Source organism: Sus scrofa, chromosome X (genome assembly GCF_000003025.6).
Source record: "Sus scrofa isolate TJ Tabasco breed Duroc chromosome X, Sscrofa11.1, whole genome shotgun sequence".
Classification (NCBI taxonomy): domain Eukaryota; kingdom Metazoa; phylum Chordata; class Mammalia; order Artiodactyla; family Suidae; genus Sus; species Sus scrofa.
Genome location: NC_010461.5, coordinates 14622232 through 14635440, shown reverse-complemented (window position 1 = coordinate 14635440; position 13209 = coordinate 14622232). Strand labels below are relative to the sequence as shown.

Genomic DNA, 13209 nt, shown 5'->3' with positions numbered 1-13209 from the left:
CATCTTTTAGCTTTCAACCTATTGAATAGTCCTCACTTACATTCGTTTTACAGCATCCCTTGTTATTGTTCAAAGAGCAGATTTTTTCTTTGTGAGGGTTCCATCTTTAGTTATGGCCATTTGCTTGTGACCCATGGCTTTGTCTTAGATATTTGACATTAATTAACTTCTGTTTTTTAATAAGACAAAGTAGAAATTCAATAAGCAATAAGTAGGTCAAATAATATAATTTGTGTACAAGTTAACATCTTGTTATTTTTGTGACTTGTGAAACATGTGATCAATTGGTAGAATATGTGATCAATTGGTAGATGGTTATATGTGATCAGTTGGTAGAATAGATACATGTTTTCATACACCTTTTGAAAATTAAATTCAACTTTCAGTGTATTTTAGTGAAATATAGTTTCATAGAGATAAGAGATTTAATTTTTAAGACTGTTCTTCAAATAAATAATTTGCTATTAGTTGCCTTTAGTTTTAATAAAACCATGGTATTTCTACATATATCTTTATATGTTTAGGCTATGGCTACAATGGTCTTAAAAAGTAGATAATTCAAGCCAAAAAAAATTCTTCCACATTTTTAACTGCATATTAATTCATCTAAGTTTTAGTCTTTGGCTTCACCATTCCGTTTCACAAATAATTTTAAGAACTACTAGCAATAGCGTTAATACAGAAAAGTGAAATTATATCCTAGGCAAGATTAAATTTCAAATTGTGTATGCAGACTTCGAATTTGATATGTATTTTGTGGTACCTGAAATGTTCCCCAGATTAGAAGCAAAATTACAAAAACAAAAACTTCCTATTTACAGAAGTTTTTCAAGATGTATGTGGTTAACTTCATTTTAATATGGTTTTTACTTATACAAGTTATTAGACCAGCCCTGTTCAATAAAACTTTCCATTATGTTGGTAATATTCTATAATTTTACATTGTCCAAATATGGTAGTAGCTAGCCACACATGGCCTTTGAGCACTTGAGATGTGGCTAATTAGATGGAGGAACTAAATTTTAAGTTGTATTTCATTTTAGCTAATTAAGATTAAAATTTAAATGGCTATATGTAGATAGTGGCAACTGTATTGGATAGCACAGTTTAGAATGCACTTTCTTTTATTTTTTTCTTTCTTTTTTTTTTGGCCGCCCCGCAGCATATGGAGTTCCCGGGCCAGGGATCAGATCCCAGCTGTAGTTTTGACCTACTCTGCAGCTGCATCAACACCGCCAGATCCTTAACCAACTGTGCCAGGGCAGGGATCGAACCTGCATCCCAGAGCTCCAAAGACACCAGTGATCCCGTTGCGCCACAGCAGGAACTCCTTTTTAAAAAAAAGTCTGTAAAATTGTCCCCACAGTTTGAGTCATGATAATATACACATAACTTCTTTAAAATCACACTGAGCCAAATAAACTGATAAAGGTGTTTCAGATCTTATTTAAATTAGACCTTTTCTACAAAATTTCACGGGTTAATTCTGTTATTGTACTAATCCAATGAAAAACATTTTAAATGTCTGTTCATAAGATTGTTTTTGAGAAATTTATCTTGAATATATTGTTTTATTTTCCAAATAAATAAATACAATGAATAAACATTTTAAATATTCTTAATACTGATGCTTAGGTTGTTTTTTTTTAATGTAATACGTTTATAGAACTTTTATTAATGTCTTCTATAGTGTTTTTTTACTTAATGATAACATTTTCCAGCGAGTCTTATAAATGTGATATAGTTAGGATGTTTGTTTTCTTGTTTGATAAGCAAAACAGAATAAAGTCAGTAACAATAATTTACTTTCATGGGTATAATTGTAAGGATGTTGAAAACTTTGGAAGTGTTTTGTCTCTCCTGGGTAAACTAAAGCATAATATTTTATACTTTAGTATTTGTTTAAAAATATGGCAATATTTAATTTTTTGCCAGGAAGGCTTCCATGTTCAGTGCTGGTTCTCACTTTTCTTTATAGCCCATATCCCTATCTAGTAAAGGAATATCTCTGCAGCATTCTGCAAATTGTGGCAGTCTAACCACATTCACTCTTGTGTAGGAGTAAAGCACTCCCAATACTTAAAATTTGCAAAGAATTTTTTCACCGTGATAGAAAAATATGCTCATCCACTTTGAGATGGAAAAATTGGTACTCTCAAATAATTAGTAAAAGTAATTTGGAAGATTAATGGGTGGCAGGTACAAATCTCAGGATTACACAGGTGGGCAAGAAATATTTGTTTTTCTATAAAAACTTAATTTCTATTTTTCACTTAATTTCTACTTTGATTACATAGCTTCCAGGTGGGTCCAATCCACCCCAAGCCCCGCCCCGCCCCGCCCCAGGGAGTCACAGTGGGCGGGGCTGTGTTTTAACTCACCTGCCTCCGCGGCCGCCGGGCTGTTTAACTCACCTGGGTCACTCCAGCTTTCCGGGCGGCGTGGGCCTCGAGCTACCCTTAGCTTCGGTTCTGAATTAGTCTCCACGCCGGGGCGGTAGGAGGGGAACCGTCCACGCGTGGCCAGCTTTTCTCAGGAGGCTGTCAGCCCCGCCCACCCACCTCTCAGCTCCCGCGCTACTGGCGGCGCAGCTTCTAGGTGTCCGCTTCTCCGGTGAGACCGGGTCGGGAGACGCCCTCCTTGCCTGGCGCGGGCAGAGGGTCGCAAAGCAGGCTCTAGGGCCGGCAGAAATCCCAGTTAGACGACCCCACCGAGTTCCCCGGTCAGAGTGCTGCAGCTGAGCGAAGCGGCTGCTTGGGACGCCTACTCGGGCGCTGCAGGTATGAAGTCAGCCCAGGTCCCAGTGCTGGTTGTTGCCGGCACCTCGGCTCCTCTCAGCCACAGGCAGCTTCCCCGCGGGCAAACTCTGGGGGGGGAGCCTGGAGTAGGGGCTGCCGCAGAGCGACCCACGGTGCCGGGGAGCTGGCTGTGCCCCGCTCCCCCCGGGACCCGGAGGCTCGGGGGAGACGCCGTGCGGCGCGGCGCCGGCCTGCGGGAGGGGCCGTGTCGCGGGTGGAGCCGCATCGCGGACTTTGCTCGGCCGTTTGTTGGGTCTCTGCCGTGCGGGGGGTGCTTCAGCCTCACGCTCGCGTTCTAGGGTTGTGTCGGGGTGTCTTGTCCCCTGACTGGTCCTGGCCGTTCCTGTGAGCGTGAGCCAAGTCGGGGTGACCTATATGACGCCATCTTGTTGACGTCGCCCTGAAGCTCCACTTGGGGCCTCCGTGCGCTGGAGCAGACACTTGGCCTGAGTCATTCAAGGCTTTGGAGTTGCCCGGAACTGCAAGGAGAGAACCAAGAGAAAGCAGATAGGCTTGGGAGGATACCAATCGGCAGGTGGTTTCACCCTTTTTTTCTCGGAGTGGCTCCTAAGTTGTAGGGGGCTTATACACTGCCAAGAATTGGGAGAGCTTTTTCAGAATCAGGTTCTGGTCGTTTTTTTCAGCCATCAGCCGAGATAACTCTTTGTCTCATCTGCCCTTTAATCGTTGGCCCAGAGCCATTCTTAGTTCTGTCCACAAGACCCGTTCAGATGGAGCAGCTTCTATCTCTGCTCCTTCCAGGTCCCCCTGGAGCTCTTAGAATTGTTTTGCTGCCGCTTCATTTTTTTGCATCACGGAAACGGGTTTTATCCAGTTCGCCATATATTTCTGCTACCGAATTAGGTCGCCTGGACCCCCACTTGGGCCCTAGACAGTCCAAGGCTCCCTGCCTGGGGCTAGCAGAGGAGATTGTTTTTCCGCTTGGGTTCTGGCAGCCAAGAAACCCCTAAGCTGTGATACTAGCAGCGCAAGTTGTATTCAATGGCCGTAGGATGAAGAAGTGGGGATTTAGTTCGAAAATCGACTTCTCACCTGGGGGACAAAAGCATGATTTTAAGGGCAAGGTTAATGAGAGGGAGTCATATACATCGGTTTTCTGGGAATAGGTGGGTTTCTTTCTGGAACTGAGGTGCCACCTCTTTTCTGCCCCTGTATGGTCCTTTGACATAGGGGTTGGAAGCAGGTCAAACTATCATGGTGAGGTCAGGCAGAGATCTTACGATTACAATGAGATGGTAGTGAGCTGTCCCACTTTTGAGGCCGAACCAGGTTGCACCGGTTTTCTTGTGGACAGACAGTCTTGTTCCTGTGCTGTGAACACATCTAGAGGATATGGTTAGTTGTGAGTTTCTATAAGTTTACCTGAAGGGAGGGACAGGGGTATGGTTCTGGGGCCACAGCGTTGGTAATACTTCCGTGCGGGACCAGCTACGTAATTTGCAGGGCCCAATGCAAATTGATGAATTCAATTTTGATACAGTTTAAATAGCACAGTTTTATTTTTTTTAACATTTTATTTCAGGATTTTGGATTTACAGAGTTGGAAAAATAGTACAGAGAGTTTCCACACACCCTTCACCCAGCTTCCCCTAATGTTAATGGCTTTCTTAAATGTGATACAACTATCAAAACTCAGAAATTAACATTGGTACAATGGTATTAACTCCAGTCTTTATTTGTATTTCATCAGGTTTTCGGCCAAAGTTCTTTTCACTTTCAGGAGTCAATCCAAGATGCCTATATTTCATTTTAATTCTCATGTCTCCTTAGTCTTCTCCCATCTTTGGCAGTCCTCAATCTTTGCTTCTTTTTCCTGACCTTGACACTTTTGATCAATACTGGTCAGTCATTTTGTAGAATGTCCCTCAATTTAAGTTTGTCCAGTGTGTTCTCATGATTGGACTGATGCTATGCAATTTTGGGATGAACACATGAGAGATAATGTTCTCTTCTCGGTATCACAGCCTTTTGAATTTTGCAGTGCAACAGTTACAAGAAGATTCGGCGATGTGCCCTAAATCATAGAGCTGCTAGTGCCAAAGCCAGGACTAGACCTCAAGTCTCACTTTTATGCTAGGGTTGTTAGTACAAACTTGTACAGCCTTTCATGTGTTTTTCAATACTACTGAATTATTCAGTAGTTTCCTGCTAGGCTTGTGACTGCTGAGTCCTTGTTTGGCCCTTGCACAAATGGGGGAAAGGGAAGGTTGGGCGATCAATGGCCAGAAATCCTACAAGAAAAATAGTACAGTCGACACTTTAACAACACAAGGGTTAGGGGCTCTGACCTTCTGCAAAGTGGAAAATCCATGTATAATTTATATTGGCTCTTTCCATACCCACTTCCTCTGCATGTACAGTTCTTCCAAATCTGAGATTCCATATCTATGGATTCAACCAGCCATGGATTATGTAGTGCTGTAGTGTTTACTATTGGAAAAAATCCACATATAAGTGGATGCACACATTTCAAACCTGTGTTGTTTCAGGGCCAGCTCTAGTAGGAAATGCTGTGATATTGAGCACTTCCTCAGTGTCTCCGCCACTTCATGGACAGCAGTGATGATGGTCCCCAGTTAGTGAGCCCCAGCTGTGTGCCAGGTCTCAACACAGCACCACCTCCCCCTTCTAGAATCTCTGCTTTGCAGAAGAGAAGCTGAGAACCACATTTCCTAGAACCTCTGTCTCAGTGTGATTCCCGTGAATGAAGCTTGCATGAAATTTGAAGGCAGAAGAAAAAGCCATTTTTCTCCACAATTGAAACACCTGAGCCGACTGAGCTTTACAGACGTTTCCTAGAGAACTCATGAGAGTCACAGACTTCACTGCTGCAGATAGGTTGGGGTACAGTGGAAAGAGGGGTTTCAGAGATTCTTTAGCAACTTCCTAATAATCTCTTGAGAATTTTCCACCTTGGGATTTTGGACCACCCTCAAGCTGAGGTCTCCAGTGTCTGTTTCTTAGATCTTTGGTGGCACCGTTTTTGACCTTGTCTTTCCTACCTCTTTTAGTAGCCTTGTAAAACCACTAATTCCTGAGCTTCCTAAAGGCAAAGATTGTGTCATTCACGCCCAACACAGTGGTCTGGAAGTAGCAGGTGCCCAATAAACAAAGACATTCCTCATTCACCTTGTCTGACCATGCCTGAAATTCTACCATTAGTTTGGCTTGAGCCTAATTTGATCTTTCCCCTTGTTACAATATAAGTTCTCTTTGTTCATCTTCTGTGCCTTCATGTAACTGAACTTGTTAAATCTATTCATCAGAGTTGGTTTGATTTGGAGTGTGAGGTTGCATTAGGGCTTCTTAGTCTTGAGAGAGATTTCTACACAAAGATGCGCAATAAGGATTGCAGCATCCTCTGTAATAGAATAAAAAATTAGGAACAATGTGTTAAAGAATAATTTTTTAAAAAGGTAAAATATGCTTCTCCTGCAGACATAAAAGGAACATGTTAGAGATTTTAGTTAACTCACTACTAACGAGGAAATGTGTAAGATGTCACAATCATTTTAAAGGACAATCCAAAGAATAGATACATTTATCGATTAGGAATATTAAAATTATAGTGCAAATGGAGGCAAAATTGGCTTATGCCATAGCCGAAGAGGATAGTCATTTGAAGCTTCACCAGACAATTTATTTGCACGTTTGTAGATAAGAATCATTTTGCATTGCTGTCAGTTACTTAAAGTTGACAAATGGAAAATCAGAATCAGATAACCAAGAGCAATGTGCTCTAAACAATGTATAGTTTTCCACTGAAGCACAGATTTTTTTTCCCCCATGAGTGTAAATATCCATTGATAGAGAACTGGTATTACAATGGGAAAATATGCATCCACTAAAAAGAATGTAGCAGATATATTTAAGTGAAAAGCAAAACCTAGATTGAAAATATTCACAGTACATAGGTCTGATAGAGGACTTATATCCATTATATATTAAAAATTATATAAATCAATAACAAAATGATGAACAACCCAATTTTAAAATGGGCAAAATTTGGAGTTCCCGTTGTGGCTCAGTTGGTTAAGAACCCGACATAGTGTTCGTGAGGAGGTGGGTTTGATCCCTGGGCTCGCAGAGTGCATTAAGAATCCAGTGTTGCCACAAGCCATGCCATAGGCTGCCTATGCAGCTCAGATCCAGTGGTGCCATGGCTGTGGCATAGGCCTTCAGCTGCAGCTCCAATTTGACCCCAGCCCAGGAACTTCCATACGTCACAGGTGTGGCCATAAAAAGAAAAGAAAAAAATGGGCAAAATGCTTTTTAAATTTTTTTTTAAAAATGAAAAAAAAATTTTTTTTTCTTTTTGGCTGCCCCACGCACAGCATATGGAGTTCCTGGGCCAGGGATCAGGTCCAAGCCACAGTTGCAGCCTATGCCGTGGCAACAGCAGGTCCTTAACTGGTGGCCAGGCTAGTGAGTGAATCTGTGTCCAGAAACGCTGCCAATCCTGTTTCACCACAGTGGGAACTCCTGGGCAAAGCTCTTGAATGGGCACTTTGTAAAAGAAGATACAGGAATGGCCAATGAACATATGCAAAAGTGCCCAATATCATTGGTTATCAGGAAAATGCAAGTTAAAATTGGAAGGCGATAGCAGCACCCATCTAAAGGACTGACAGTACAGAGTACTGGCGAGGACTGCAACCACTGGAACTCCATACACTGTTGGTAGGAGTATAAAATGGCACAGTTACTGTCGAAAAATGTTCGGTAGCCTCTAATAAAATTAAACATGCACTATCACCCAACAATTAAAAGTATATTCTCAAGGAAAAAGAGTGCCGTGCCCCCAGAAAGGTTTCTAAAAGAATGTTCATAGTAACTTCATGCATGAGAACCCCAGGCTGGAAATGACCTCAGTTGTGGTGGGAGCACCATTCCACCAATGGTTACTTGTGGAACGGACGGGCAATGGGGGCCTCCTGTACAGCACAGGGAACTGTTGATGCTTGAGTCATTTTGCTGTACAACAGAAATTGAAGAAGCATTGCAAATCAACTATATTTTAATAAAAAAATACTAAAAACAAAACAAAAAACCCCCAAACCCATAAAACTACCAATATGTGCAAAAACATGGATAAATCTCAAAGGTATTATGTTGCATAAGAGAATCCAGACACGGAAAAATAGCTACTATATGAGCCCATGAATGTGAAGGCAAAACTAAGGCTCGGTGTTAGAAGTCTGAGCAGTGGTTCACTCTGTGGGGGGTGGTATTGACTGGAACAGGCATGAGAATTCTTCTGGCCTGATAGAAATGTTCTGCATATTGATCTGAATGGAAGTTGCAAGAGGAAGTATATATGTAAAAGGTCCTTAAGCGTGCTTATGTGCATTTATTGTATATAAGTTCTGTCTCAACAAAGTACTATCGAAAAGAAGAATGTGATCCATCTAGATAAATTGATTTGAAATTTGTGTCCTGACTCACAAAGAGATATCTCTTAAGTTCAGACAAATCACAAAAAAGTAAATGTAATACAATTCCATTTTCATTATTAAAAACCACTTATGGAGTTTTCGTTGTGGCGCAGTGGAAACGAATCTGACTAGCATCCATGAGGATGTGGGTTCGATCCCTGGCCTCGCTCAGTGGGTTAAGGATCTGGTGTTGCCATGGGCTCTGGTGTAGGTCGCAGATGCAGCTCGGATCTGGTGTTGCTGTGGCTGTGGTGTAGGCCGTCACCTGTAGCTCTGATTGGACTCCTATCCTGGGAACCTCCATATGCCATGCCTATGGCCCTAAAAAAGAAAAAAAAAACCCAAACATTTATGTGTGGTTATGGGTAATATGTGAACGCATCACAAAAGATGGAAGATACTTGTCTGCATATTTACTGTGGTGATTCTGGGCAATGGATAAAAATAGGTGTGGAGAGGCATTATTGTTGAATAATTTACAATGTAAGTATATGTGTAATTAAAATAGACTGATTTTTATTCAAATAATATTCACAGACAATGGAATATGTGACCTAAAAGAAGAGTGCTGAAAGGGGCATTTATGCATTTGGACCAGGCTGGCTCTGAGATTGCAATTGGACATCCTTTGAGAAAAGTTTCCTTTGGCAAATAGTGGGATTTTTAGCAATAAATAAAGCCAGAGCAAAAGATCTTCTGTGAATCCAGTCTAATGCAAAAACACAGTTGAGTTTTGGCCCTCTAGCATTGTGTCTTTCACACTGTAGGTCATTTCCTGTCAGTGGTGGTGAAGTCAGTTTAGTGAGTTGGGACTAGCACTTTAAAAAAAAAAATTAAATAGAAAATAGCAAAGGACAGTATTATTTTGGAAAATGTCTCAGTTTGGCATCTATATCCTATTGAGGAACTGGGTTGCCATGTAAAATGTATTCGTTTTCAAGTTACAATCCAAAAATATTTGAAATCTGCTGGCTCTAGGAGTTGTAGCTCTGTTTTGCTTAGCTCACTGCATTGATGAGGACAGGGTGACTCATTATCTCTTGCCCTGTAATTTGGAGAAATTTGAGGGACAGTCCATGGGAATGGCAATGACTTTCCCCCTCGGGCTACAAGGAGAGCACTAACCTCCCTTCAGGCAGAGTCACACTTGTCTCCTTCAGGAATGGCCTGTGCCTATCAGATCAGGCGTGGAAAGCAGGGGCTGGACCACGGTGGGTTGTGTTTAGTGGAATGAACTTCCTTGTCCTTACATTCTACCTGTCATGTGGCCCTTGAAATACTTGGTTTGTAATCCTTGAAATCCATGTTGTTGTTGTTGTTTTTAAATCAAAAGTTATTTTATTTTTTTTTTTTTTTTTTTTTTTTTTTTTTTTTAATTTTATTTTCCCACTGTACAGCAAGGGGGTCAGGTTATCCTTACATGTATACATTACAATTACAGTTTTTCCCCCACCATTTCTTCTGTTGCAACATGAGTATCTAGACATAGTTCTCAATGCTATTCAGCGGGATCTCCTTGTAAATCTATTCTACATTGTGACTGATAAGCCCAAGCTCCCGATCCCTCCCACTCCCTCCCCCTCCCATCAGGCAACCACAAGTCTCTTCTCCAAGTCCATGATTGATTTTCTTTTCTGAGGAGATGTTCATTTGTGCTGGATATTAGATTCCAGTTATAAGTGATGTCATATGGTATTTGTCTTTGTCTTTCTGGCTCATTTCACTCAGTATGAGATTCTCTAGTTCCATCCATGTTGCTGCAAATGGCATGATGTCATCCTTTTTTATGGCTGAGTAGTATTCCATTGTGTATATATACCACATCTTCCGAATCCAATCCTCTGTCGATGGACATTTGGATTGTTTCCATGTCCTGGCTATTGTGAATAGTGCTGCAATGAACATGCGGGTGCATGTGTCTCTTTTAAGTAGAGCTTTGTCCGGATAGATGCCCAAGAGTGGGATTGCAGGGTCATATGGAAGTTCTATGTATAGATTTCTAAGGTATCTCCAAACTGTTCTCCATAGTGGCTGCACCAGTTTACATTCCCACCAACAGTGCAGGAGGGTTCCCTTTTCTCCACAGCCCCTCCAGCACTTGTTATTTGTGGATTTATTAATGATGGCCATTCTGACTGGTGTGAGGTGGTATCTCATGGTAGTTTTGATTTGCATTTCTCTTATATTCAGCGATGTTGAGCATTTTTTCATGTGTTTGTTGGCCATCTGTATATCTTCCTTGGAGAAATGTCTATTCAGGTCTTTTGCCCATTTTTCCATTGATTGATTGGTTTTTTTGCTGTTGAGTTGTATAAGTTGCTTGTATATTCTAGAGATTAAGCCCTTGTCAGTTGCATCATTTGAAACTATTTTCTCCCATTCTGTAAGTTGTCTTTTTGTTTTCTTTTGGGTTTCCTTTGCTGTGCAAAAGCTTTTCAGTTTGATGAGGTCCCATGGGTTTATTTTTGCTCTAGTTTCTATTGCTTTGGGAGACTGACCTGAGAAAATATTCATGATGTTGATGTCAGAGAGTGTTTTGCCTATGTTTTCTTCTAGGAGTTTGATGGTGTCCTGTCGTATATTTAAGTCTTTCAGCCATTTGGAGTTTATTTTTGTGCATGGTGTGAGGGTGTGTTCTAGTTTCATTGCTTTGCATACAGCTGTCCAGGTTTCCCAGCAATGCTTGCTGAATAGACTTTCCTTTTCCCATTTGATGTTCTTGCCTCCCTTGTCAAAGATTAATTGACCATAGGTGTCAGGGTTAATTTCCAGATTCTCTATTCTGTTCCATTGGTCTGTCTGTCTGTTTTGATACCAGTACCACACTGTTTTGATGACTGTGGCTTTGTAGTATTTCTTGAAGTCTGGGAGAGTTATGCCTCCTGCTTGGTTTTTGTTTCTCAGGATTGCTTTGGCGATTCTGGGTCTTTTGTTGTTCCATATAAATGTTTGGATTGTTTGTTCTAGTTCTGTGAAAAATGTCATGGGTAATTTGATAGGGATTGCATTGAATCTGTAGATTGCTTTGGGTAGGATGGCCATTTTCACAATATTGATTTTTCCAATCCAGGAACATGGAATATCTTTCCATTTTTTTACATCTTCTTTGATTTCTTTGATTAAGGTTTTATAGTTCTCGGCATATAGGTCCTTTACCTCTTTGGTTAGGTGTATTCCGAGGTATTTGATTTTGTGAGGTACAATTTTAAAAGGTATCGTATTTTTGTACTCCTTTTCTAATGCTTCATTGCTGGTATACAGAAATGCCACTGACTTCTGAATGTTAATCTTATATCCTGCCACTTTGCTGAATTTATTAATCAGTTCAAGGAGTTTTGGGGTTGAGTCCTTAGGGTTTTCTAGGTATAGAATCATGTCATCTGCATACAGTGACAGTTTGATCTCTTCTCTTCCTATATGGATGCCTTTGATTTCTTTTGTTTGTCTAATTGCTGTGGCTAAGACTTCCAAAACTATGTTGAAGAGCAGTGGTGAGAGTGGGCATCCCTGTCTTGTTCCAGATTTGAGTGAGAAGGCTTTCAGTTTTTCCCCATTGAGGATTATATTTGCTGTGGGTTTATCATAAATGGCTTTGATTATATTCAGGAATGTTCCCTCTATACCCACTTTGGCGAGGGTCTTGATCATGAATGGATGTTGAACTTTGTCAAATGCTTTTTCTGCATCTATTGAGATGATCATATGATTTTTGACTTTTTTTTTGTTAATGTGGTGTATGATGTTGATTGATTTGCGTATGTTGAACCATCCTTGTGAACCTGGGATGAACCCAACCTGGTCATGGTGTATAATTTTTTTCGTATGTTGTTGGATTCGGTTGGCTAAGATTTTGTTGAGAAGTTTTGCATCTATATTCATCAATGATATTGGGCGATAGTTTTCTTTTTTGGTGGTATCTCTGCCTGGTTTTGGAATGAGGGTGATGGTGGCCTCATAGAATGTCTTTGGGAGTATTCCTTCTTCTTCAACCTTTTGAAAGAGTTTAAGGAGGATGGGCACCAATTCCTCTTTATATGTTTGATAGAATTCACCTGTGAAGCCATCTGGTCCTGGGCTTTTATTTGTAGGGAGTGATTTTATGACCTCTTCAATTTCATTTCTAGTGATTGGTCTGTTCAGTTGGTCTGTTTCTGCTTGATTCAGTTTTGGCAGGCTGTAAGATTCTAGAAAATTGTCCATTTCTTCCAGATTGTCAAACTTATTGCCATATAGTTGTTCATAGTATTCTCTTATGGTTTTTTGTATTTCTGCTGTATCCGTTGTGATTTCTCCTTTTTCATTTATAATTTTGGTGATTTGGGTTCTTTCTCTCCTCTTTTTAGTGAGTCTGGCCAGGGGTTTATCAATTTTGTTCACCTTTTCAAAGAACCAGCTCTTGGTTTTATTAATTTTCTCTATTGTTTTTTGAGTCTCTATTTTATTGATTTCTTCTTTGATCTTTACAATTTCCTTCCTTCTGCTGACTTTAGGACTTCTTTGTTCTTCTTTTTCTAATTCATTTAGGTGGAGGGTTAAGTTGTCAATTTGGGATCTTTCTTCTTTTTTGAGAAAGGCCTGGATTGCTATAAATTTCCCTCTGAGCACTGCTTTCGCAGCATCCCATAGATTTTGAGAGGTTGTGTCTTCATTATCATTTGTTTCAAGATAGTTTTTAATTTCCTTCTTGATTTCCTCATTGACCCATTGGTTTTTTAGTAACATGTTGTTTAGTCTCCATGGAGTAGGTTTTTTCTCTTTCCTTTTCCCATGGTTGATTTCTAATTTCATGGCATTGTGGTCAGAGAAGATACTTGAGATAATTTCTATGCTCCTAAATTTATTGAGATTCGCTTTATGTCCCAATATGTGGTCGATTCTTGAGAATGTTCCATGAGCATTTGAGAAGAATGTGTATTCTGATTTTTTTGGATGTAGTGTCCTGAAGATATCAATTA

General features: G+C 40.5%; 1 protein-coding gene across 4 annotated transcripts in view; it reads left to right on the top strand.

Annotated features, from left to right (window-relative positions):
* RAI2 (retinoic acid induced 2) overlaps nt 2370-13209 on the top strand; it is a 386296-nt gene continuing 375456 nt past the window's right edge. For 3 of the 4 annotated variants that reach the window (XM_021080591.1, XM_021080586.1, XM_021080587.1), the window contains exon 1: nt 2386-2780. The gene's annotated coding sequence lies outside the window, so the exon portion shown is untranslated. Of the gene's footprint in view, nt 2781-13209 lie in introns of all 4 variants that reach the window. The other variant, XR_002340845.1, reaches the window with a different exon arrangement.